This window comes from Littorina saxatilis, unplaced genomic scaffold (genome assembly GCF_037325665.1).
Source record: "Littorina saxatilis isolate snail1 unplaced genomic scaffold, US_GU_Lsax_2.0 scaffold_389, whole genome shotgun sequence".
NCBI classification, from domain to species: domain Eukaryota; kingdom Metazoa; phylum Mollusca; class Gastropoda; order Littorinimorpha; family Littorinidae; genus Littorina; species Littorina saxatilis.
The window spans coordinates 59042-84000 of record NW_027126640.1 but is presented as its reverse complement, the minus strand read 5'-3'; the positions used below and the strand labels follow the sequence as shown (position 1 = coordinate 84000).

The window sequence follows — 24959 nt, the reverse complement described above, 5'->3', positions numbered from 1 at the left end:
TGAAACATCAGTCAACTTTACTCCATCCGGGAAAACCCTCGTCCGTTTGACACAAAGAAGTGTACTACAGTCGAACCTTTCTAAAGAGACCACACATCAAGGAACTGAGCAAAAGTGATCTCTTTAGACAGGTGGTCTCTTTAGACAGGTGGTCTCTTTAGACAGGTGATTTATATAGTCGTAAAAACCGTCGGGTATCCTTTGGGGTGGTCTTAATGGGCAGGTGGTCTTTCTGAACAGGTGGTCTAAAGGGCAGGTTCGACTGTACTATATATACATCGAGTAAGTGTCGTGTACTCGTAACAGAAAGATGTGTACACGGGCGTGTTTATTCCTCTGGTGGGTCGTGTCGTTTTCCTTGTCGGTCTTGAGGAGGTTCACTGAAGTTGGAGAAGATGAATAAAGACACAAAATGACGTGCGACGCTTAATATCTTACCTTTACTTCATTCCATTCCAAGATACAGCTAAGTTAACACAGATAAGTTGAAGAAGGTTTGGAATCAAGTCATGACTTTGGAATCAAACCATGACATAGACGGGCGCTGTGGCCTAGTGGATAAGACATCGGCCTCCTAATCGGAAGGTTGCCAGTTCAAATCCCGGTGGCGGCCGCCTGGTGGGTTAAGGGTGGAGATTTTTTCGATCTCCCAGGTCAACTTATGTGCAGAACTGCTAGTGCCTTATCCCCTTTCGTGTGTACACGCAAGCACAAGACCAAATGCGCACGGAAAAGATCCTGTAATCCATGTCAGAGTTCGGTGGATTGTATAAACACGAAAATACCCAGCATGCTTCCCCCGAAAGCGGCGTATGGCTGCCTGAATGGCGGAGTAAGAACGGTCATATACGTAAAAACGTGGGAATTTCAGCCCATGACCGAAGAAGAAGAAGAAACCATGACATGTCCAAGCAATCCTACAAACACGAAGTCAACCACGATGGTCAAAGTCAAGCCTTTTGTTAATGTTCCAGTAATTCACACGTTCCTCAAGGCTGTCACGTATCTTGAAAATCAGCGCTGATTTGTCCACATTAATTTAAGTTGAAGCACGGTAATGACCTTCCTGTTAGTGAATCATAATTACGTGCAGTACATAGAGTCAAATGCAACAGTCAATATCCATTTGTTGCTTTCCCAGTAATTCACAAAAATCCAATCGTCTTAAATGAATTTCTTCCGTTTTAAATTTTAGTGGAAAGACAACGACTTAAATAAAACAACAATAAAAAGCACTGCACCACAACTATTTCCAAAAGCAGTCACAGACTGACATAACACAAATATCGCTTTCAATCTATACTTTTTGTAACATATATATAATATTCCTCTTCAAAACTCATTGAATTCTGTTATTCTTTTACTGAATACCCCGCCTTTTAGAACTGAATCCACACACACCACCAAACTTCAGACACACAAAACAGCGCTGCACCTCAAAAACTCTCAGAAAAAGATTTCACCCACGTACCACCGGCAATGCATGGAGTCTTTGTGGCCACATTCCTTCGACCCCTCCAAACAAAGTGACCGTTCCCTCTTCAAAAACTTACAGGGCAATGACCTTCCTGTCAGTGACTCATAATTACGTGCAGGACATAGAGTCAAATGCAACAGTCAATATCCATTTGTTGCTTTCCCAGTAATTCACAAAAATCCAATCGTCTTAAGTCTAAATGAATTTCTTCCGTTTTAAATTTTAGTGGAAAGACAACGACTTAAATAAAACAACAATAAAAAGCACTGCACCACAGCTATTTCCAAAAGCAGTCACAGACTGACATAACACAAATATCGCTTTCAATCTATACTTTTTGTAACATATATATATATATATTCCTCTTCAAAACTCATTGAATTCTGTTATTCTTTTACCGAATACCCCGCCTTTTAAAACTGAATCCACACACACCACCAAACTTCAGACACACGAAACAGCGCTGCACCTCAAAAACTCTCAGAAAAAGATTTCACCCACGTACCACCGGCAACGCATGGAGTCTTTGTGGACACATTCCTTCGACCCCTCCAAACAAAGTGACCGTTCCCTCTTCAAAAACTTACAGGGCAATGACCTTCCTGTCAGTGACTCATAATTACGTGCAGGACATAGAGTCAAATGCAACAGTCAATATCCATTTGTTGCTTTCCCAGTAATTCACAAAAATCCAATCGTCTTAAGTCTAAATGAATTTCTTCCGTTTTAAATTTTAGTGGAAAGACGACTTAAATAAAACAACAATAAAAAGCACTGCACCACAACTATTTCCAAAAGCAGTCACAGACTGACATAACACAAATATCGCTTTCAATCTATACTTTTTGTAACATATATATAATATTCCTCTTCAAAACTCATTGAATTCTGTTATTCTTTTACTGAATACCCCGCCTTTTAGAACTGAATCCACACACACCACCAAACTTCAGACACACAAAACAGCGCTGCACCTCAAAAACTCTCAGAAAAAGATTTCACCCACGTACCACCGGCAACGCATGGAGTCTTTGTGGACACATTCCTTCGACCCCTCCAAACAAAGTGACCGTTCCCTCTTCAAAAACTTACAGGGCAAGGCAGCTGGGGTTACAAGGGAGTGTCCGTTGCCGCGTCTTTGTCCGTGCTCATTGTAAGTGCCAGCTGCTATTTTAGTCCTTGGAGTTGACCGAACGCGGGCGCCACACCTTGTAGGGTTTTTCACTATTCTCGTGGCCGTAATACGTGTATTGCAAGCTGTAACACTGTGCAAGTCGTAAGAATAACTACACAAGATCAGATAACCAAAGGGAAGTAAGCGCTCCAAATGCATACCGACATGTGTAATGGAGTAAGTGAGAGTTATACGGAACCTTTCTCCTGGCACCCGAGAGAATAACAAGCATTGAAATGAACAAACGACTTTCATCCTCAAATCTCTCAATTTTGATCTCTAAATAGCGCTCTGCACAGGATCAGATTAGCCGGCCACCCCCAAACCGGAGTATGGCTGCCTAAATGGCGTGAGAGAAAAGGCCAAAGATGTAAAAGCCTATACACTCGTGTGAAAAACAACAAAACGCGAGAGCATATGGGAATTGCAGCTCACGAACGCATAAGAAAAATAAGAAAATTAGCTGGCTAATTCGGACAGAGTTATAAACAGACACGTATTTGTTCTTAAAATCAGAAGTAATTGTCAGTTATTTGCATTTCACCTCGTCCGTAAGGGTAACTGAATTTGGTCGTCATCGGTAATAAGGGAGCTACCATTCTCGGGCTGAGAATTTCAATTATAGACGAGCGGGGTGTTTTACACAGGCCTGTGGTTTTTTTTATTTTATTTTATTTTTTTTACAAATTTGATAACAAATAAATTATTATCCATGATTTGTAAAATTCCTCTTTGTCACTATCAAACCACGAGTTTTGTCAACGTAGGATTAGAAAGGATTCGCGTTGCGTGGTTAGCATTTTAAGATAAATAGGTTATTTACAGACGAACGATCTATCATGTGAGTTATAACCGTGCGTTATTAGCGAATGTTCAAATAAATCATCACCAGGATTATTAATGTACCATTTAATGTTTTTAATTCTAAATTTTACTCGTTAACTAAAGAGGAAGCCGACTGACTAATTAACTCGCTCTACATGATAATTATCTTTCTGTTGCCTTTTTCCGATGCACCTCATTGGCCGTAGGGTTGGGGGTCTCAAAGTGGGTCACTAGGCTTATCCTGGTTAGAAATGTGAACAAATGTTTGACAATGTATCATATGACAAATCTTCTCAACATCCGGGAAATGCGTTGTCGGCAATGGGTCGTGGTTTACAGATGTGACCATACTTCCCTATACTGTGAAGAGTGCATTCTCTTTGACGCTGCACAGCAGTTTCCATGATTAGTACAACCGAGAACAGGAAATTTATCATAATTAGTACAAATCTTCTCAACATCCGGGAAATGCGTTGTCGGCAATGGGTCGTGGTTAACAGATGTGACCATACTTCCCTATACTGCGAAGAGTGCATTCTCTTTGACGCTGCACAACAGTTTTCATGATTAGTACAACCGAGAACAGGAATATTTTCATGGATGTTAACATGTTTCCAATCATATGTGCTCATTTACAATACTGAAACACCACAGTATGGCGTGGAAACAAAAATGACAAATGTTAACAACACTTTCAAGGCATTTTACTGAACTGAGCACAATGGTTTAGGTAGCTGTTCAATTACTTGGCTATGATTTGAGAAAAAGAGCATCAGAGTAACGCTGGTAAATAATGTGGGTTGAATTGTTTCTTCCTTGTCCCTGATACTGTAAAGCACAACTTTTCAGTATAATTACCGGCTGAAAACTGAAATACCAATCTCTCTTTGCACATTCTTTCGCCCGTCTTTGCCCGCAAAGAGCACATACCGATGAGATTACAAACACGCCCTCAACATTCGTGGCCTCCAACGGGCTTGCAGGAGTGGTCATGATAAAGTACTATGGTCCTGTTGCAACGTTTAAGCCATATTTGTACGCGTGGTGTATTAATATTTTCACACCCACGAACGACACAACTGCAAACATGATAGTAAAAACAGGGACATTAACTAGAGAAAAAACGGGGGTAAAAACACACACTCGACTGAACGAAATGAATGAAAAACAACACACACAAATACAGCAAAATCACACACACAAAATGTTGACTTAAAATAAAATTGCAGAAAAAAGCACAAAGAAACAAATCAAAATTCCTTTAAAGTGCATAATCCAACGTTATCGCATACAAACAAAAATCAAGTTCCTTTGGAAGTCTTTGGGAGGAAAAAACTAAGAACAAAACAAAATAAAGCCAGTCCCTCTATTCATAAAGCAATTCCGATAGATGTGTACCTTCAGTCCTTACGCAGTCAGTATTTCACACTTAGAACGCTATCACAACAACAACCATGAATATTCATTACCGCATTATGTCATTCTCACAGCGTAATTATTTTATGCGCCATTCGTTTTCCTGGGTGGAGAAAAACTCAAGTTATAAAGGAAGGGTTGCAGTCAATGTGACAAAATCAAAGACAGAAGTCACGGAAATACTAATGAAAATGGAGGTAACTATAGTACGATGACAACGATAGAGACGTTTTGCAATAAACGCTGATCATATACATATTTTAACTTTTCACAACAGCGAAATAGACTGCGTGGTCTTGTATAAAGGCAGGTCATAAAAAGATGTCACATATTTTTCAAATAAAAAAAATGAATATGAAATACAATGTACTTCCCCTGTGTGCGTGAACATTCGAATCTTCACGAACACACCTGAAGCCACTTTGACCCTTCTTCATTTTGTCCAAACGTTAAAGAACGTTACAACTGACTTTCTCCGAATTTCAGAACAGCGTTGAATACACCATTCCAGTGTCTGTTCGAGTTCCTGAGGAAGTTTCTTTTTTTCATTTTTTTCATTTGTCCAATCGTTAAAGAACGTTACAACTGACTCTCTTCGAATGTTGGAACTGCGTTGACTAGATTATTCCAGTGTCCGTTCGAGTTCCTCGAGAAACTTCGTTCACTTGAATCACCGTAAGTCATCCTTCCTGACGGTATAGAACATTATCACTGCCGGGGTTTCACTTCACGTTTTAGAACTGGCGAGGTATTTATCTTCCAGTGTCCATTCGAGCCCACGAACTGTTGAAACACGTTCCTTGTCTTTCATAACGTTAAAGAACGTTATCGTTGCCTTCAGTTTACTCCGGATTTCAGAACTGGCGTAGAATGTACCATTCTTGTGTTCGTTTGAGCCTTTTTTGCCCATGCAGGCAGACGACTAAAACTTGTCCTTAGTGGATCTTCATCGAACTGGCTGGCCCCTCCAACGAGCGCTGCAGTGGCCATCAGCATCTGAGGATGAGAGGGGATGAAGCCAGTCCCTCTGTTCATAAAGCAATTCCGATAGATGTGTACCTTCAGTCCTTATTGGGGGGCTCTTAGGCGGGAAGGACACCCTCCACCCCCACCCCACCCCCCTCTTCTTCTGCTTCCTCTGTCCCTCAATCCACCGTTCCCATCCCTCTCTACTCCCGAAAGCAACCAATCACAGCTCGCCCTCTCCCTTGGTGGACGCTCGTTTCTTTGTTCGAGCGTGCAGCAGAATGTAAGACGAAAGGGGATTGGTCCTCCCAGCTGTCCATGTATCCCGGCAGGCTCTGATTCAGGGGTGTGATATAGGCTATTGGCCAATGGGAGCGCTCAATGGGTGCGTCGGTCGCAAACCGCAAAAATGTGATATCGGGACAGGGAGAGCTTGGGCATGGAGAGAGAGAGAGAGAGAGAGAGAGAGAGAGAGAGAGAGAGAGAGAGAGAGAGAGAGAGAAACTTTGGGAGGTCGAGAGAGAGAGAAACTTTGGGAGGTCGAGAGAAAGAGAGAGGCTTTGGGAGGTCTCGACAAGACCCTTCGACAAGTTCACAGAGAGAGAGAGAGAGAGAGAGAGAGAGAGAGAGAGAGACAGAGACAGAGAGACAGAGACAGAGAGACAGAGACAGAGAGAGAGAGAGAGACAGAGAGAGAGAGAGAGAGAAGAGGATACACTGGATGAGGGAGAAGGAAGGGGGTTGTTTACGAGGTCACCATCATTCAGAAAATAGTCCTGATGGGATAGGCCCAAGTGGGCAGGAATGTCACAGTGTATATATTTGTATTTAGGCCGCCATCACTATGACATCACATTGAACATTATACAGGAAATAGCAACTTGTGGGCACAGGGGAGGGGCGGTGAGGGAGGCAGAGAAAGAAAACAAGGATAGCAGTTTCTGCTGACTAGGCAGTCATGTGGTGCAGACTGCAACAAGTCCGATTCGATTTCAAATTCAAATTTCGCTTTTCAACACTGTGCAGAACGTCCTCTGTGACCTCCACGCAATGACCTTGATTGCACGAAGAAAAGCGAGTGCAGCTATCGTTGTTGTCGTTGTTGTTGATTATGATGACGATGGTTATTAAAAGGATCATGATGACGGCGACTGATTTAAATATTAAGGTCTTGGAATACTTTTTCCAACATAAATCATTAATTTTAAAGGCTATTATGTAGCATATACGTGAGTGTGTCAGCAACCTCAATCACAACTTACAGCAGGACTACAAAGAAAAAATCACCATACTTTACAATCAACAACAACAATAAACAGTAACCGAAACTAAAGCCGCACATATCAGCAACATAACTAACAACCAACATGTCAACAGCGCATGTAACCATCAACATCATGTACAACACAATCACCTAAACAGTTCCAATAAAAAGAATCTGATCATCTTAACGGTATAACCAAAACGCACACAAGCATATTAACAACAAGAATGTAAACCACCTTGAGCTGCTAACACAAGAACAAGATCTTCTAAAAAAAGCCCACGAAATACGGTTTCAAGGGCATTCCAGAACAGTACCTGGATGGAACATAATCCGAAGAGTGGCAAACAAGATGTGAAGAGGATGAGCAATCGCTAGGAGGAGAGGTGGGAGGAGGGGAGAGACTATGATAGGGGTGTGGGGGCAGAGTGCCATAATGGTTAGTCATACACTGTAGAAGGCAAGCATTTATCCCTGACATTCAGCCTTGCAGACCTTGCAACTCGGTATCGGACAGACTTTGACGTTGAGATCTGACATGGATTACAGGATCTTTTTCGTGCGCACTTGGTCTTGTGCTTGCGTGTACACACGGGGGTGTTCGGACACCGAGGAGAGTCTGCACACAAAGTTGACTCTGAGAAATAAATCTCTCGCCGAACGTGGGGACGAACACACGCTGACAGCGGCCAACTGGATACAAATCCAGCGCGCTACCCGGCGACTGAGCTACATCCCCGCCCCACGTTGAGGTCATAATATAATTCACACCAATTTGGCTGCTGGAGCTTCCGTTCAAATGCGTTCAAAACAAGTCCAGGCAACTACTTGCGGAGATAAATCGCATTCGTTTTGAGATCCCAATATACACCCTAACCTTTTTCAATTAAGATGAGTTAAAAAAACCAAAAAAACATCCATGTCCAGGCATTTGTTTGCGAAGATGCTAACGTAACCTACTAGCTCGGTAAATTGACTTATAAATATGTCCAGGCATTTGTTACCGTATATATGCATTAAGTTAAAATGTTACGCTCGTTTTGAGGTCATCATTAAAAAAATAAGCTATTTTTTGGTTCATATAAGACTGTATTCAATTTTTATCAGGACAAAAACAATATATGGCATTTAGGATTTCTCGCTCAAGCATAGTGCTTATTTTAAGCAATCCTAGTGATCATAACAGTTGTGAGCATGACGGCGGACTAAATCAAGATACTCAATCATTTCAGTTATTTATAGCAATATTTTTTGGTGTACAATTTGACGCTTTGGCCTTCTGGACACGGGAGTAGCTCGTTGGTCTTACACAAACCTTCCGACAGCTGTTGTGTGTGTTTTGTGTGCGTTGTTTTGCCAAATGAACGCATAATTCTTAAAACAAATATTAACAAATATTAAAAATAACTCAGGAATCTGGTCTGAATGCAAACCTGAAGTATGCCAAATGTTGTCAGAAAAGGACGGCAAACAAAGGGAAAAGCACAATTAATATGTAGAACACTCTTTCAGCATAGACGCACAGCATCTTTTGAACGTGTAGATTTATTAATTTAACTGAAGAATGTTCTATCGATATCTGATTTTTCCTGCTTAATAATAATGTAAGAAAATGTTTGCCACTGAGGCCAAGACTTGGGTATACAACGCGTACAAAACGACCCAAAGTTAAATCCTGAGGATGATTTAAACAATGGTTGTTTTTTTCAATCATCTATTTGTACATTACATAATTAACAAGTAGGATTCAACAACAACATAATTTATAAACGTATGGTGCTGATTCTTAAAATACATATACAACTGATATTTTGGGGTGGCGAGACTGATTCAATCTCTTCTAATTCTTAAAAACAGAGACTGATTCAATATCCTAATAAAAACCCAATGCACATTTTCAAATGATGACCAATAATATTTACACAGAATGAAGATTTTGAAATGAATATTTAACGGACAAAATATATTCAAAATAAATCGCATATATTATAAAGAAATAAAATAAAAACAACACACAATAGTTACGTTTGCGCTTCGATCTAAAAAGGTCTTCGAGACGTGATGAATTATTTCTGTCGAAGATACAATAACAAAAAACACATTCTGAGGTTTACATAACTTAAACTAAAAAGCGGTCAAGCGCCAAATAAAACAGCTTTCGGTCCATTGCACATTCAAACCAACCGAATCGCAAAACTGTGCTTTAAACTGCAAGCAAACAAGATGTGCAATGCAATGCGGACACAACTGATATTTTAAGATGGTTATTGCTTTGTTAATGTTTCTTCATCCGGTATGGCTATCTAGGACCACCAGTAAGATCAACAGTTGTTACTCGCTCACTCACTATATTCAACAGTTGTTAAGGTCCTTCAAGATTTGCGACTATGCACGGCAACAGTGAAAACAGGCTCGAGTCTTCCTTATTGTAAACGTAAATTAAAATCCACTGCAAGAAACGCACGTAAAATAGCATTTGAATATTCACAAACAAATCCAGTAAAAGAAAACCACCCAACGTCTTAACAAAAAATCACACGAACCTCAGCTGATTTTGCGCAAAAATAGAAGCCATTTTCTCGTTGAGTTTTTCTTTGGCGACCGCTTTAACATAAATCAAATGGCATAAACGCATAGAAAATTGGCATTTGCATTTACTTTACTTTATTTGGTGTTTAACGTCATTTTCAACCATGAAGGTTATATCGCGACGGGGAAAGGGGGGGGGAGATGGGATAGAGCCACTTGTTAATTGTTTCTTGTTCACAAAAGCACTAATAAAAAAAATTGCTCCAGGGGCTTGCAACGTAGTACAATATATGACCTTACTGGGAGAATGCAAGTTTCCAGTACAAAGGACTTAACATTTCTTACATACTGCTTGACTAAAATCAGTTGACAAAAATTAACTATATTCTATACAAGAAACACTTAACAAAGGTAAAAGGAGAAACAGAATCCGTTAGTCGCCTCTTACGACATGCTGGGGAGCATCGGGTAAATTCTTCCCCCTAACCGGCGGGGGGTAGGCATTTGCATATTCACAAGGCAAATCAGCAAGACAAAAGAAACAACATTACCAACGCCTAATACAAAAATCACACACACCTCGGCCGATTTTGTGCAAAACTATACGGCATTTTCTCACTGAGTTTTTCTTTCGCGACGGTTTAACATAAATTCACTGCCGGAAATACATGTAAAATCGTATTTGCATATTCAAAAACAACTCTGGAGAGATATAAACAACACAATAAGTGCCCCTGGAGCAACAATTCGCACGAACCTCGCCTGATTTTGTGCAAAAGTTAAACCAGCCATTCAATGACTGCTTAACGAACCAAAACTGACCATCTGCATCCCGTTCATTTCTGAGTGACGGCATAGGACAAATTAACACAATATCAGACGGACAAATACCATACACACAGTAAAAAGGCAGGTCGCCGTATTGCAATCATCTCAAACAGGGCATCTCCAAGGACCCCTTTCTGAACCAAAACCCTCTCCGTCGTGACTATGATGCGAAGTCTTCTGTTCTTTGTCAGTCCAGGTACCCGAAAGACGCCGCTTCGCTCCGGGCAGCCTCAGTTCTGGCGCGCAATATGGCGTCCAATGGCGCATGCGCAGAGAGGGTGCGGGTGGCGGCCTGTGCGATGGCTTTGCAGAGAAAAACAAGTTGAGGTGCAGGTCGGAATAAGCTGTGAGCTGGGATTGTCGTGACCTGACGGGTACACTTTGAGGGGGGGGGGGGGGGGCGCGATGGGAGGGGAGGGGAAGGGAAGGAGGGAATGGTGATTAGGGTTTTGGTTGAAGAATGTATGATGATGTCGCTAGCAGGTAGGATCGAACCAATAGAGGAGGGGGGGGGGGGGGTGGCGACTAAACAAAGCGGTGGAAGTAAGGTTTCGGGTTGCACTGAACAAAGAGAAAGTAAGTTAATGGTGGTGGGTGGTCGACTGGAAAAAAAGCAACGGTAAGGGGAGGGGGGGGGGGGGGGTTGTCGACTGAATAAAAAGAACGGTAAGAGGGGGGGGGGGGGGTTGTCGACTGAATAAAAGGAACGGTAAGGAGACGGGGTGGGGGGGGTGACTGTGCACATGAAAGCAAGGGTATTGACAGGGGGAGGGGGGGAGTGGTGAAATAATTGACAATGGTGATTAGGGGTTAGGTTGAAGGTCTAATGATAGTGACACATAGACGAATCAAATTGACAGGGTGTGTTTGTGTATGTGTGTGAGTGGGGGGGTGAAGAGGGGGGGGGGGGGGGGCTACGCACAGCCAAAGAAAGGGGATCGGGATTTTGGGTTTCAGTCGAAGCCGGAAGGATGTATGCTGGCGACACTTAGAAGAATAAAACTGTAGGACGAGGAAGAAGTGACTTAACAAAGCAAAAGCACAGACATGTAAATGGTGGATGGGTGGAGGGGGGTCATTATGTTGAAGGATGTTTATGATCATAATAACATTAGGCACGCGAAGCGAAGAGATGGAGGCAGGAGTGATTGAACAATCAAAAGAACTAACGAAACCAAAGGGTACGAACATGCGAAGGTGGCAGTGGTGGGAGATGGTACAGAAATGGTGATCAGGGTTTGGGTTGAAGGGCACATGATGGCGAGATAAGGTCCAGATGAACCCCCCTTTTAAGACCCTCAGCTTAAGACTCCCTCCTTTTTAAGACCCTGTTTTCTAAGATTGTTTATAGTCTTAAAAGTGGGATTCCACTGTACAAGAATTCAGGTTAAGGGGCAGGAACGGATGGTGGTAGGTGGGTGGGGGTTGTGGTTGTGCGGGGTGGGAATGGAGAAAGCATAAAGTGATGAAGTGATTTGGGTTTTCAACTTTTAGTTGCAGCTGGACATAGGCAGGTGACACTGGACAGTGGAATGGAAGGCAGGGCCAGGAGTGACTGAACAAAGAAAACAATCTAACGGAACTGAAGTGTATGTACATGCAGGAGAGGGGGGGGGGGGAATATCTGTAGAAGAGTGTCAAAGAAAAGGAATTTGGAAGGAGAAGATGGTGTGTGTGTGTGTGTGCGTGTGTGTGCGTGTGTGTGTGTGTGTGTGTGTGTGTGTGTGTGCGTGTGTGTGCGTGTGTGTGTGTGTGTGTGTGTGTGTGTGTGTATGTGCTAGGGGGGGAGGGGACGTTGGGGGCACTAAGAAAGGATTTGTGAAAAGGAACATCAATTATCAACCTAAGTCAGTGTATGTCAATTTTCACAGGAAACTACCAGGTTGTAGACTGTGGGCATGTGTTTATGTTGAAGCGTGCTCTGATCCCACATAAAACCAGGACAGAACTGAGACGGCGAATAATGATCTCTTTCACAAGAAGGGCGGTGTCATTAATTACAATCAATGCCCATAAGTAAACAAATGTAAGGTGGCGCGCGACACAATTGCTGCACACAACATATACTCAGAGGTAGCAGTAAATTACCCACTTGCAAATAGTAAAACAAGAATATTTTACAACGTTTTTTATACTTTGTGTTCATAAAAATAACACATTGAACGATAGCACACATCATGCAATTTATCCACTATACACATCCTTGCCCTAACACAAAATGGGCATTATGTGTTCTATCGTTCAATGTGTTATTTCTAAGAAGAATGTTTACAATGTTTATTATTCTTTGTGTTTATAAGTATTATGCCTGTTATCGTTGAATGTAATAGTTTTTACGCGAAATTATTCTATATGTACACACAGTGAAAACGAATAAAACATATTAAACCAATATTTTAAAATACTTCTTAACTTTTTTTGTAATAATACCACTCACGTAACATAACATGAACTGGGTGTAAAATTACTATGTATGAGGCGATTTATATAGCGCTTGACGTTCTCTAAGCGCTTCTCTAAGCACTTTACATATTAATTTCTGCCGTGTGAGATGGAATTTTTTACTCAATATATCACGCATTCACATCGGCCAGTAAATCTCAAGCCAATTAAGGCGAATATTTACTTTTCACGGCCTATTATTCCAAGTCACACGGGTATCTATGCCTATACAATTTTGCCAGGAAAGACCCTTTTGTCAATCGTGGGATCTTTAACGTGCACACCCCAATGTAGTGTACACGAAGGGACCTCGGTTTTTTGTCTCATCCGAAAGACTAGTACTTGAACCCACCACCTAGGAGAGGGGGGAGAAAATTGCTAACGACCTGACCCAGGGTCGAACTCGCAACCTCTCGCTTACGAGGCAAGTGCGTTTACCACTCGGCCACCCAGTCCTTACTAAAGCCTATCACAAAATACCACACATATGAATAAAATTTAAAATCTCTCGCCAAAAGAGTAAGCCTAAAACAGCAAAAACGCACTTTTACAAGCGACCCAAAAAATGTATAACACTAGACTAATAGATCTACATGAATACACACATTCAAAGCACGGCCTACTAATATATAAGTGTATTATTTGCCACATCAGATACAACAGCTGTTGTTCTTTCTGGTTATGGAGACTTTTATCACATATTGCACCAAGCGGACCCAGTTCCGGATTTTCGTCCCCACAATGCACTTTTAGCAACATCAAAAGAGAATGAAATGCAAATATTTGCAAATATAAATGATGTAATATAAGCAAACACTACTTGCCATAAGTATCTCCACGTGGCATACATGTACTCACTTATTCAATAAGTAAGGGGGGGGGGAGCAAGCAATGTAACATACAGAAGCATTAATAAACAATAAAAGCAGCGGGGGGAAAGCTCTATGCAAAACACACAGGCACTACTTCGTTTAAAGCAGCAGTCACAAATGTGCTCGTAGCAAAGTATCCGGGTGTCCGACCTAAATGGAGCACCGGGGTGAAGACAGGTGTAAGGGGCTCCGCTCACCTATGTAACTTCAGCGGGACCGACGACGCACTGCAGATTATCCCAGCCCGCTACACGTTGCATTTAAGGAAAACAGGCCAAGTACTCGTCATAATCCCCATCGCGGCATAAATAATAGGCAGAGCGTCGTCTGTGCCGCTTTACTTTCTTTATTCTTTATTTGGTGTTTAACGTCGTTTTCAACCACGAAGGTTATATCGCGACGAGTCTGTGCCGCTGAAACTGCGCAGGTGTATTCTGCCCATAAGCAACTAACAAAGATAGAAGGGTTGGAATGCCACCGCCGTGTAGCAAAGTATCCGGGTCCCGACTAAAAGATAGCATCGGTGCAAATACTAAACTTACTAACTAACTAACTAACTGAGCAGCGAAGGCAGAAAGATTAAAGAGCGACATGAAGCAAAGTATCCGGGTGTTCGACCTAAAGGGAGCACCGATCGAAAGACCAAAGCAAACAACTAACTAACTAACTAACTGAGTAGCAAAGACGGAAAGGTTAAAATGCAAGGTGTTGCAAAGCATCCGGGTGTCCGAACTAAAGGGAGCACCGCAGGAAAGACAAGCGCAAACAACAAACAAACAAGCAAAGATAGAAGGATTAAAATGACATCGTGTCGCAAAGTATCCGGGCGGCCGACCAAAAGAAAGCACCGGTGCAAATACAAAAGTAAACTAACTGAGTAGTAGCATAGACAGAAATATTTAATGGCAACGTGAACCAAAATGTCAGGGTGTCCGACCTAAAGTGAGCATTAGTTAAAAGAGAAAATAACAAACGAACTACCTAACAAAGTAGAAAAGGTTAAAAAAAAAACCACCCATTTAAAACAAAACCTTTAAAAACACAATAAAGGAAACGTGAAGCAAAGTATCCGGGGGTCCGATCAAACAGGAGCACCGGTGGGGAGACAGAAGTAAACCAGGTCACACGCAACGAGTCTTGTCAATGAAATTCCGCGCACTGCCTTTTTGCGATCAATACGATCACGCCACGGCAACCTCGACTACGCACACCCGTCGCGATATAACCCTTCGTGGTTGAAAACGACGTTAAACACCAAATAAAGAAAAGACTACGCACACACACTAACGTGCACTATTTTTTTTCATTCCTCAGAACCCTACGCTTTTCTATTTTTGTCAACGACAAACTGCAATCTTTTTCTGACCTATTTTCTGATTTTTATTACCTGGAGCCGAAAAGAATGAATACAGTTGATCTACAAATAGACATATCTGGCTTGACCTATTTACGTATAATACAAAATATATAACTATAAAAAAAATGTCGTGTGACGAAGTCAGTGATGTAGGTTGTAGTGTAAGTATGTGGATAGCAATGCGATCTTGGAAAAAAAACCGGGGGCTTCAGGTGATTTATTTCTGTTTTCTTTGTTTCTTTAGTTTCATTTTATTATAATTCTTTATATACTTCTTTTAAATATTCTTATTATGTTGGGAAGGGAATATTTTTCCTCTATTTTAGACTCCGCCAACTTGTTCAACTTATTCACGTATGTGTGCATTGAACAAACGTTTCCGACGAGAGAGAGAGAGAGAGAGAGAGAGAGAGAGAGAGAGAGAGAGAGAGAGAGAGAGAGAGAGAGACAGAGAGAGAGACAGAGAGAGAGACGGACAGACAGACAGACAGACAGACAGAGACAGACAGACAGAGACAGAGAGAGACACAGACAAACAAAGACAGACAAACAGATAGACAGAGAAACGAAAAGACACGAACAGAAATACAAACAGACAGATTTACCTGCATTTGTAAGCGCTCCACACGGTCACAAACACTGTACACACTCTTCTCAGTTCTCACAAGTTCATCGCTAGAGGTCCTTACAGCATCCCCTGAGCGAACAGTCTTCGATCCATCCTTCTGAAATCACACACAAAATCCCACACTATGTCAGAATCCACCACACTGCAATCTTTCACGATTGTTCCAGCTATTATACTCGGCACGACGCCACACTGCACACAACGTTCTTTCGCACAGCAGCTTTGTGGGTGTGATGATTTCGACACAACATGACACACTATTTTTTTCTGCTCACTATTTTACCCACTTGTTATTCTGCGTTTCCAATTCTAACTGTCAGAGGAATACTGCGACATAAAAAAATCTACCAAATCTACGCAAAAGCTTAATGTCGATAAACATTTAAAAAATATAACGTTTCAGTATCAAATTAACTGTGAACACGATTTGAGAAATCCTGCGAATGAGAAAATCTATCGAAGTGACGCAAAAGAATTTCAAAAAATGTCGAGAGAAATCAAGTTTCAGTATCAAACTGTGAACACGCTTTAATGAATCCTGCGACATAAAACACAATCTACCGAAAGTACGTAAACTGAGCCCTTCACAAATGTCTAAAAACATAGAAAATCTACCGAAGTTACGTAAAAGCCCTCCAAAAATGTCCATTAACTACCTTTCGGTGTCTAACTATGAACACGATTTGAGGAATACTGCGACATAGAAAATCTACCAAAATCATGAAAAAGCCCTTCAAACATTTCAAAAAACGATTGTTCAGTATTCAAATACGAACGCGAATTGAGGTGATGCCGGAGTGTTTTGCCAAATAATCACACGCACGAGACATGTCTGCGCCTGCTCTCCACAAGTTCTTATCAGGTGTCCTACCGACTTCGCAGTACTGGAGCAAAACGACACTAATATGATGATGAATAGGTACGTGTGTGCATGGCCGTCTCTGTCTCAACCCACGAGAAGAACCATCATGAAATATCACCGATTCTTTCGCAATCACAGAGCAACAACCGCCGACGAAGTAGGGCCAACACGTGACTGACATCGAATCCAAATGGGAGGGAGCATAATATAAAACAAATTCTGAAACATGTCGTGGGACATACAGATGGTAATATCCGATGCAAACTTTATATGTACCTTGGACTGTAACAGGTGTTGGCTGCGAAGGGAGCTTTACAAATGTACAGCGATTGCTTAGCTGTCGGGCAGTGGGTGTTGTAATTACTATACTACAAATATTTTTGGTGAATAAAAGTTGGCTGAGAAGGCGGGTTGAAATGATGGCAAAATGTGGAAATGACAACGCTATCAGTTATAAATCTGTGATTTACGTGCCCTACTTATATATACACCCACGCAGGAGACTGCGTACATACATGTCTCAATCTGTCCGTGCAAGTACAGTCGAACCTGCTCTGGGGGCCACCTCTCCATAACGACCATCTGCCCTATACGACCACCCTAAAGGATCATAACCCCAACGTGTTTTTTTCTCTCTCTCTCTCTCTCTCTTTTTCTTTCTTTTTTATAATTAACCTTTTTTTGTAACGAGCACTTTTGGTCACTCTCTTGTGTAGTCGTGATAGAAAGGCTTGACTGTAGCCTAAAACGCAGATTCTATGTCGTCTGGGATCCTTTAAATGGAACATACCCGTGGGCGTCACCACCGATTTTCGAAAACCATTTTTTTCAAACTAAGTTTCATACTCGTACTCATTGACTGATTTGAATATGTTCCAAAGTAAACACACACACACACACACACACACACACACACACACACACACACACACACGCACACACACATACACATACACACACATACACACACATACACACACACACACACATACACATACATACACACACACACACACACACACACACACACACACACACACACACACACACACGCATACACATACAGAGTTTAAACGGAAAAAGGCTCACAACGTAGACCTTAACTTTTCCCCCTGAACTACGACCGACGCACTTAACAAGTTCACTTGCACCACTGCAGCATTTCTATGAACCACAAACTCGACTCAGGAAACATCTGTGCACGCAGGGTGTTCGTCCCAGCTTATCTCCACACACGGATCTGTGTTAATCGTAACGCTGCATCTATGTTTTAAATCAACAGGTAATCTAAATGTCACTCGAACCTTGGCCTTATTCAACCCGTGACATTGGTGTCAACCGAACGTAACGTGCGAGTCCGGGTTACCGTGGGGCTAATTACACCTCACCCCTACTTGAACGCTTCCCGCTGCTTTACACATAATCAAAATGTCCCGTTGGCTTTAAACAAAACGATATTCAGTTATATTAATATCGCGACTTTATATGTACAATATAATTGGCCCTTGGGATCCGTCATCAAGCGGCGTGCAAAGTGTAACATGAAAGAAATAAACACGACAGAGGACATTTACCGTCCGTCAGTGTCGTTTAAAAAAAAAAGAGTCCAGGATCTTGCAAATGACAGACAGCCTACATGTAAAATGTCCTTTAACGGTGTTCCCTAAATGGTGATTTCTTGTTCGGCGAAATAAAAATATATGTTGGTTTAGGGTAACCCGACCGACCCTATTTTTCCCTGCCGACCCTTAAACTTTTTTTATTTCTAAAAAAAATAGGCACATTTTGCGAACCAAACCGAAACGAAGGGAAATAAACTCCTTTAAAATCGACTAAATTTTTAAAAAAAGAGTGATAATAAAAAAGGCGACCTACCGACCCTATCATTTTTGGTCACGTTACCCTAAACCAACATATATTTTTATTTGGCCTTGCATGACTGACAAATTTGGAAAAGTTCCTTAAGAATTGGGCTTTGAACTATTCTCTTCCTCGTTGGGATTTTCAAAGGAATAACGGTATGGTAACATTTTCAAGAATAAACAGAGAAATGTCTGCGAAAGGCCCCCCAAACATCATGGAGAAGAAATGCAAACATTTCAATCAACAGAAGAAAAACATACTTTGAAAAAACACAGAAAACGCTTCAAGCAAAATCATAGTAAGTAATCAAAACAATCTCAGCTCACATGTCTTCAATTTTTCTCTATGATTTTCTGTTTGAAACGGTAACGCCAGTTTTATTCACGCACTTAATTAACCCCATGACTAGGAGAAGGAAAAATCCTTAGTCATTGCACTACCCGTCCTATATGTTTGTACCAGTGTGGTATCTGCCGCGTTTCAAGGATCGCAAAAGCAGGACGCATTTGTGCGTCCATTCGTTACAGAAATGTCAAATATTTAGGTCGCACCCCCGTACGCGTATACAGGAAGGCTTATCGGGTTTCAGTGGAAGTGCGCATTTGACCAAAGATCACCAACCCTACCCGCTGAAAAAAAATACACTGTTTAATTTATCAGCCCACGGCAAAAATCAGGATTTCCAGTTAATGAGTGATGCAACATACTCAAACGCAGTAGTTCACCGCAAGCAGACACCATCTGTTTGAATTAAGTAATTGTAACTGTGCTGCGACACTCCCCAAAAAAAGAAGAAGGAAAAACACAATTTACTGCAGGGTTCCAAAATTGAGTTGTACATATGTATTTTTTTATTATCATAATTCCTTCTTTTTTTTCGCCTTCTTTTTTCACTCTTCTTTCTATTTTTCCCCTCTCTAGTTTCTCTCCTTTCTTTAAGTTGTAGTTTTTCTCTCGTTTCTTTTTTCTGTCCTTATCATTGCGACTGAAAATCCCCATCCAAATTCACGACGAAAAATTAACTCACAGTTCCATCGCAGCGAGACACTTGTCGCAGAGGTAAAACATCAGAATAACACAGGTAAAAATAAAACGATTTAAAACAAAATCTGATCAAGATGTCACACTGGCAAGCAGACACAATCAGTAGCACAGAACAGAACTTCCATCCAACATGACAGCAAGAAGTTTGTACATGTATGTCCGACACGCAAAGAGCAACAGACAGCTGTGAGCGAGCTAGCAACCCTCTCGACCCACACACACTCTCAGTTACTGAAGGCTGTTGGAGATATTAGAGGAAACTGCGCAGTTGTGTGACGATTTCTATCTCTCGCACACACACACATACCACTCACACAGCGCGTAAAATGGGGGCTGGCGTGTCAACGACCCACGAGGGTGTCGACTGGAACACGTTTGTGAATGAAGTGAATGAAATAACGTGGGAAGAAAAACCCAGCCTTGCGCTATGCCATTTGCGGTAGAATTTGTCAATGGCTGTACGCTCGTCTTTAAGCCTACGTGCAATTTCAACATACATGAATGCCTTTCTGTTTGAAACATTCCGTCAGCTATCACAAATCTGAGTAAGATTTCACACAAAATGAGATCATCTTTTGATTTGCACGCATACCAAAACTCAAGAGCCTAGCTATGTTCTGGACATTTATTGGCGATTTGATTTTGCATAATGACATCGGTTTCAGTACCGGCCTTATTTAACAACCCTCCCCCCTCCCTCTCTACACAGAAAGTAACCAAGCCGTTGAATTTTGCTTCTTCTACCCCACCTATGTTGACCAAGGTTGTTGTTTTTTTATCCGAGACCAGCTACTGTGCTGCAGCAGGTGACTCAGAATTGTAGTACCCGGTAACTGTGTAGTAGTCTAACTGTGTATCAACACGCTGCAATGCAGGCGTTATAGATGGACGTTACAGGAAGCGACTGAAGCTAACAGTCTGAGCGGATATATATCAAAACCTGGTCTGATAGAGACAATGAGTTAAGTTGAAGGATGCTCATGTAAAAGCCTGGAAAGACCTCTAGTAGCTGCCACAACGAGTTACATGAAAGGGCAGACACCCTGAACAATTTGATGAATATTGTGAATGAAAGACGACGCAAGCTGGCGGCCTTGCCCTTTTTGCAGTTGTAACTGTGGGCGATGTTTTGAATGTAATCTATGGTCGGTCGACATACCGCCATCCCACGCACGTTGAACGTTTGGGTCTTCTGCAAAATTGTTTTGGAGTATGTGTGGGAAGAGACCCGTGTACCCCTCAAATGCAAGCTGTGCTTGGATTTGTCAACGCATATGGCCATCTGAATTGTCCTGCGCTGTTTATAATACAGCCATCAGCTTTGTGAAGGAAAACGTGGGAACTTAAAACATTTGAAGTCAGTAAGTGTTGCAAAATAGCCACTATGTCTGAATGCTCATTTCGAATAGCGATACGTATTTTCTAAGAAAAGAAAAGAAACAATAAAGAAATAAAACAATCTTTTAGTTTCTAAAAGGATTTTATTGATAGATACAAAATAAAAATAAGATTTAACTTGACTTTGGATTGACTTCGAAACCTACACGTTTCTTATATTTCTGTTTACGTTCAGATAGAAACTTGTTTGTTTAATTGAAGATACGCCCTTTTGCCCAAGATCGTCCCCGGATGTCCAAGATCGTACCAATTCAACCTTCAGCGGTTTTAAATACCTCGTCCAATTTTGAATGAAATACAAAAACCCGTGGGAAGAAAATGTCAGCCCCTCCCTATGACAATTAATGCTGAAGTATTAAAATGAACAACCCAAACCCATGTTTGGTATTTGACTGTAGGAGTACGTTGTGACAGAAATATAGTGTAAAATGTATCAGTATCTTAGCCTATCCCTGTAAGCGTACTGCGTATCAAATATGTGTTTCTAAAATCTCCGCTTAACTGAAATTACTAACAGTGAGCTAAGCTTGGGTTGACACCTACTTTTTAGTGCTGATTTTGACTTACTCAAGCTTAAAATAAAACCTCAGTTCGGGGATTTAAATTTACAGAAAATCGTTGATTTAAGTGAAAATCTTGTTTCTATCGGATGAATATCAAAAATGTCATGGTAGCGCAAGCTTGATATTTCAGCATAATGTACTGGGAAAGAAACATAGTATAAGTAGGGAAGGAGAATATGCAAGGTAAAATACATACTGTTGCCTTATTGCTCACGGTTTTTTGCTCAAGAGATAGCTCTTAAACTCTTGACCTCCTGTTGGCATTTCCATGTTCCGTTTTCACCCACACAGCTAATTGAGTTGTATTTGTGTCTTTACTAAAGGATGTGTATTTTGGTCTTTACTGCACTGTATTTCGGTCCAGATAATTCATATCTCGTGGGAAAGAAAATGTCTAAATCTGCTTCAATCCCGAGTTCGAAAACCAAACCCACAAATCTAATGTAGTTCTAGATTCGTTCTCCGCCATTATCAGACGTTGTGGGCAGAAGAAACTTCGATTCCGCTTAAAGATCACCGCGGATTTATTGTAAACTGCAAATTTAATGGCCGTACCAAACCCTCACGGTCAAAGGGAGGTCAAAACCTAGTGTCGGGGCGAGCCATTTTTTCAAACCAGCATCTTTTTTTCATTTCTATAACCTTATAATTTATGTCTTATTAATGGGAAAGTCGGGTCGCTCCCTCCCGGAATTGGAAAGCCAGCATCAACGCGATTCGCGCTACTGAGGTGTGTGGGTGTTCAGGTGTAAGTAATCAGCCACCTGCACTTCTGCACTCAGAATGACCGGGGCCTTTACAACGTGCCACAGAGGTGACACAGGGTTGGGACATGGATACCGTTTCTGAGTCTGCAAATAAAAGGTGGCCTGTGTCACGGCCCGGATCCAAACCCATGGATCATAAGTCCAGGGCTTGAGAACCTGAGCTCCTCATGCCCCGTGTTAAGATACTTGTGAAGAAGAACACGCCTTTGTGCGTTGGCAGTTTAGAAAGGGCAGAACACATGCCTAAATATATAGGTAATGCATAACTTGGGCGTGCGAAAAGAAATTTGCTTTTAAGAGTACGCTCATAAGCCTAGCTTGTTGTGCTCCATGTTCCTTATTTCATGTATGCGGCAATGTTCCAATGAAATTTACTGAATAAACTTGTTTAAACCAAAATAAATTGGTGTACAAATGGCGTATTGGTGCTCGAGAACTACTTGCAACGACATGAAGCTGTGTGCACCCAGTTTTCCGACCTAGAACGGCACACACCTTCATTTACAGGTCCTGTTCATTGAACACTGTACAAAACTGACAGGTGCTCATCATTTTTAAAGGATCATTCCTCGCTGTTTCATCATGGCGTGATAATACTCAGGAATCATGTTCCCCTAATGAAGCTATCTACTTAGTTTTCCTAGTACAGCACACACCTTCATTTACACATCATGTTCAATGAACACTGTACAAAACTGACAGGTGCTCTCCATTTTTAAAGGATCATTCCTCGCTGTTTCATGTTTTATCAGACGTATAACAGCTTAATAATAATCAGCAACCTTCATTCACAAATGAAGCTATCTACTTAGTATTCCTAGTACAGCACACACCTTCATTTACACATCCTGTTCAATGAACACTGTACAAAACTGAAAGATGCATACCATTTTTAAAGGATCATTCCTTGCTGTTTCATGTTTTATCAGACGTATAACACCTTAATAATACTCAGAAACCATTTTCCACAAATGAAGCTGTCTACTTAGTATTCCTAGTACAGTAAACACCATTTACAGATCCGGTTAATTTAAATGAACACTGTACACAACTGACAGGTGCTCGCCTTTTTTTAAATGATCATTATGCTGACTGTCTCTTGTTTTATCAGACATGTTTCAACAGCTCACTGGCGTTGCAATACTAAGGAACCCCTTTCAACAAATGAAGCTGTCTATCCATATGGTACACAAAGGTTTTCATTCACATATTCGGTTAAATGAACACTGTGCAAAACTGACAGGTCCTCGTCATTTTTAAAGGATCATTACTAACTGCATGATTCATCAGACGTATTAAAGCTCATCAGTTGTCGTAACATTAATACTCCGGATCTATTCAAACTGGATTAAGCTGTCCACCCATTTTTTTTTTTCGGCATACACCTTCATTTACACATTCTACAGGTTCGGTTCAATGGCCATCGTAAAATACTGACATATGATCGCCAATTTCAAGGGTCATCACAGTTTCAGTTTAATGACCACAGAGAACCAGTGAGAGATAAGGATCATTACTCGCTTTTTCATAGTTTATTCAGACTGTAATGGCTCGCTTGCGTCATTAGACAATCTTCAAAAGTTATTTGACTCTGTGAAACCTTTGCCGCAAAACTACAGCAGTACATGATAGGACGCGTTTACGCGGATGAATGCGCTCTTACAACTAATCCTTTCTACATATGAATATGCGTGATAAGACAAGCCCACAAAATTATTGGACTATGTGGACATTTACAGCAGTACAACGCTTTTACATAAAGAGATGAATATACCCTTTAATAACGAATAATTTTTAAAGATGAATACGCTTTTTACGTGAAAGAGACTGCATCCTGTTCAAGCCAAAGCAAGTTTAAAGGTACATTACTTCTCGTCTGAGCGATTATGTACGCCACCATAGACCAAGGCAGTAGTAGTAGCTGCCCGTTTTGGAGGAGTTTCTGGCCAATTGGCCTAATTTGAAGAATTTGGGGAAACCGCTGTACCGTAAGGCCAAATACAAATATATGTTGGTTTAGAGTAACGTGACCAAAAAAGATAGAGTCGGTAGGTCGGCTTTTTAAAAAAAAAAAATAAAAAAAAATTATTTAGTCGATTTTAAAGGAGGTTACTTCCCCTATTAATCTCGGTGTGGTTCGCAAAATGTGCCAAAAGTTTTTTGCTTTTTTGAGAAATGAAAAAAAAGTGTGAGGGTCGGCAGAAAAAATAGGGTCGGTCGGGTTTCCCTAAACCAACATATTTTTTTATTTGGCCTAACTCAGACGCACATGGCCGGCTCGATTTGCTCGAAAAAGGACAAAAAGTATACGACTTAATTGAATCAAGAACAAATTAAACATCCAGGCGCTGCTTGTTTTCTATACTGAAGTTTAACAAGAAGAGCAAACGCTCGATCGAGTCACTTTCGCAGTTCTGAATATTATATGAGGCATCAGATGGACAGGAAGAAATTGCTATTCACAACACAATGAGTCACGTTCACATAAAATTTGAGCCCGGTCACTTTTATAGTTTCCGAGAAAAGCCCAACGTTAAGTTGTGTGTTGCCGAACAGAAAAGGCTAGTTATCTCCCTTGTTTTTCTGATAACGTTCGTAAAAGGCTACAGATGTAAATACTTTGATGTAAAGAATAATCCTACAAAGTTTCAATCACATCCGATGAACTTTGTCAAAGATATAAA

General features: G+C 41.2%; 1 long non-coding RNA gene across 3 annotated transcripts in view; it reads right to left on the bottom strand.

Annotated features, from left to right (window-relative positions):
* The window catches only part of LOC138955136 (uncharacterized), an 83780-nt gene that overhangs the window by 7658 nt on the left and 51163 nt on the right, over positions 1-24959 (bottom strand). For 2 of the 3 annotated variants that reach the window (XR_011452114.1, XR_011452113.1), the window contains exon 3: positions 13833-15875. This is a non-coding gene — a long non-coding RNA (uncharacterized lncRNA). Of the gene's footprint in view, positions 1-13832; positions 15876-24959 lie in introns of those variants that run through there. The other variant, XR_011452115.1, reaches the window with a different exon arrangement.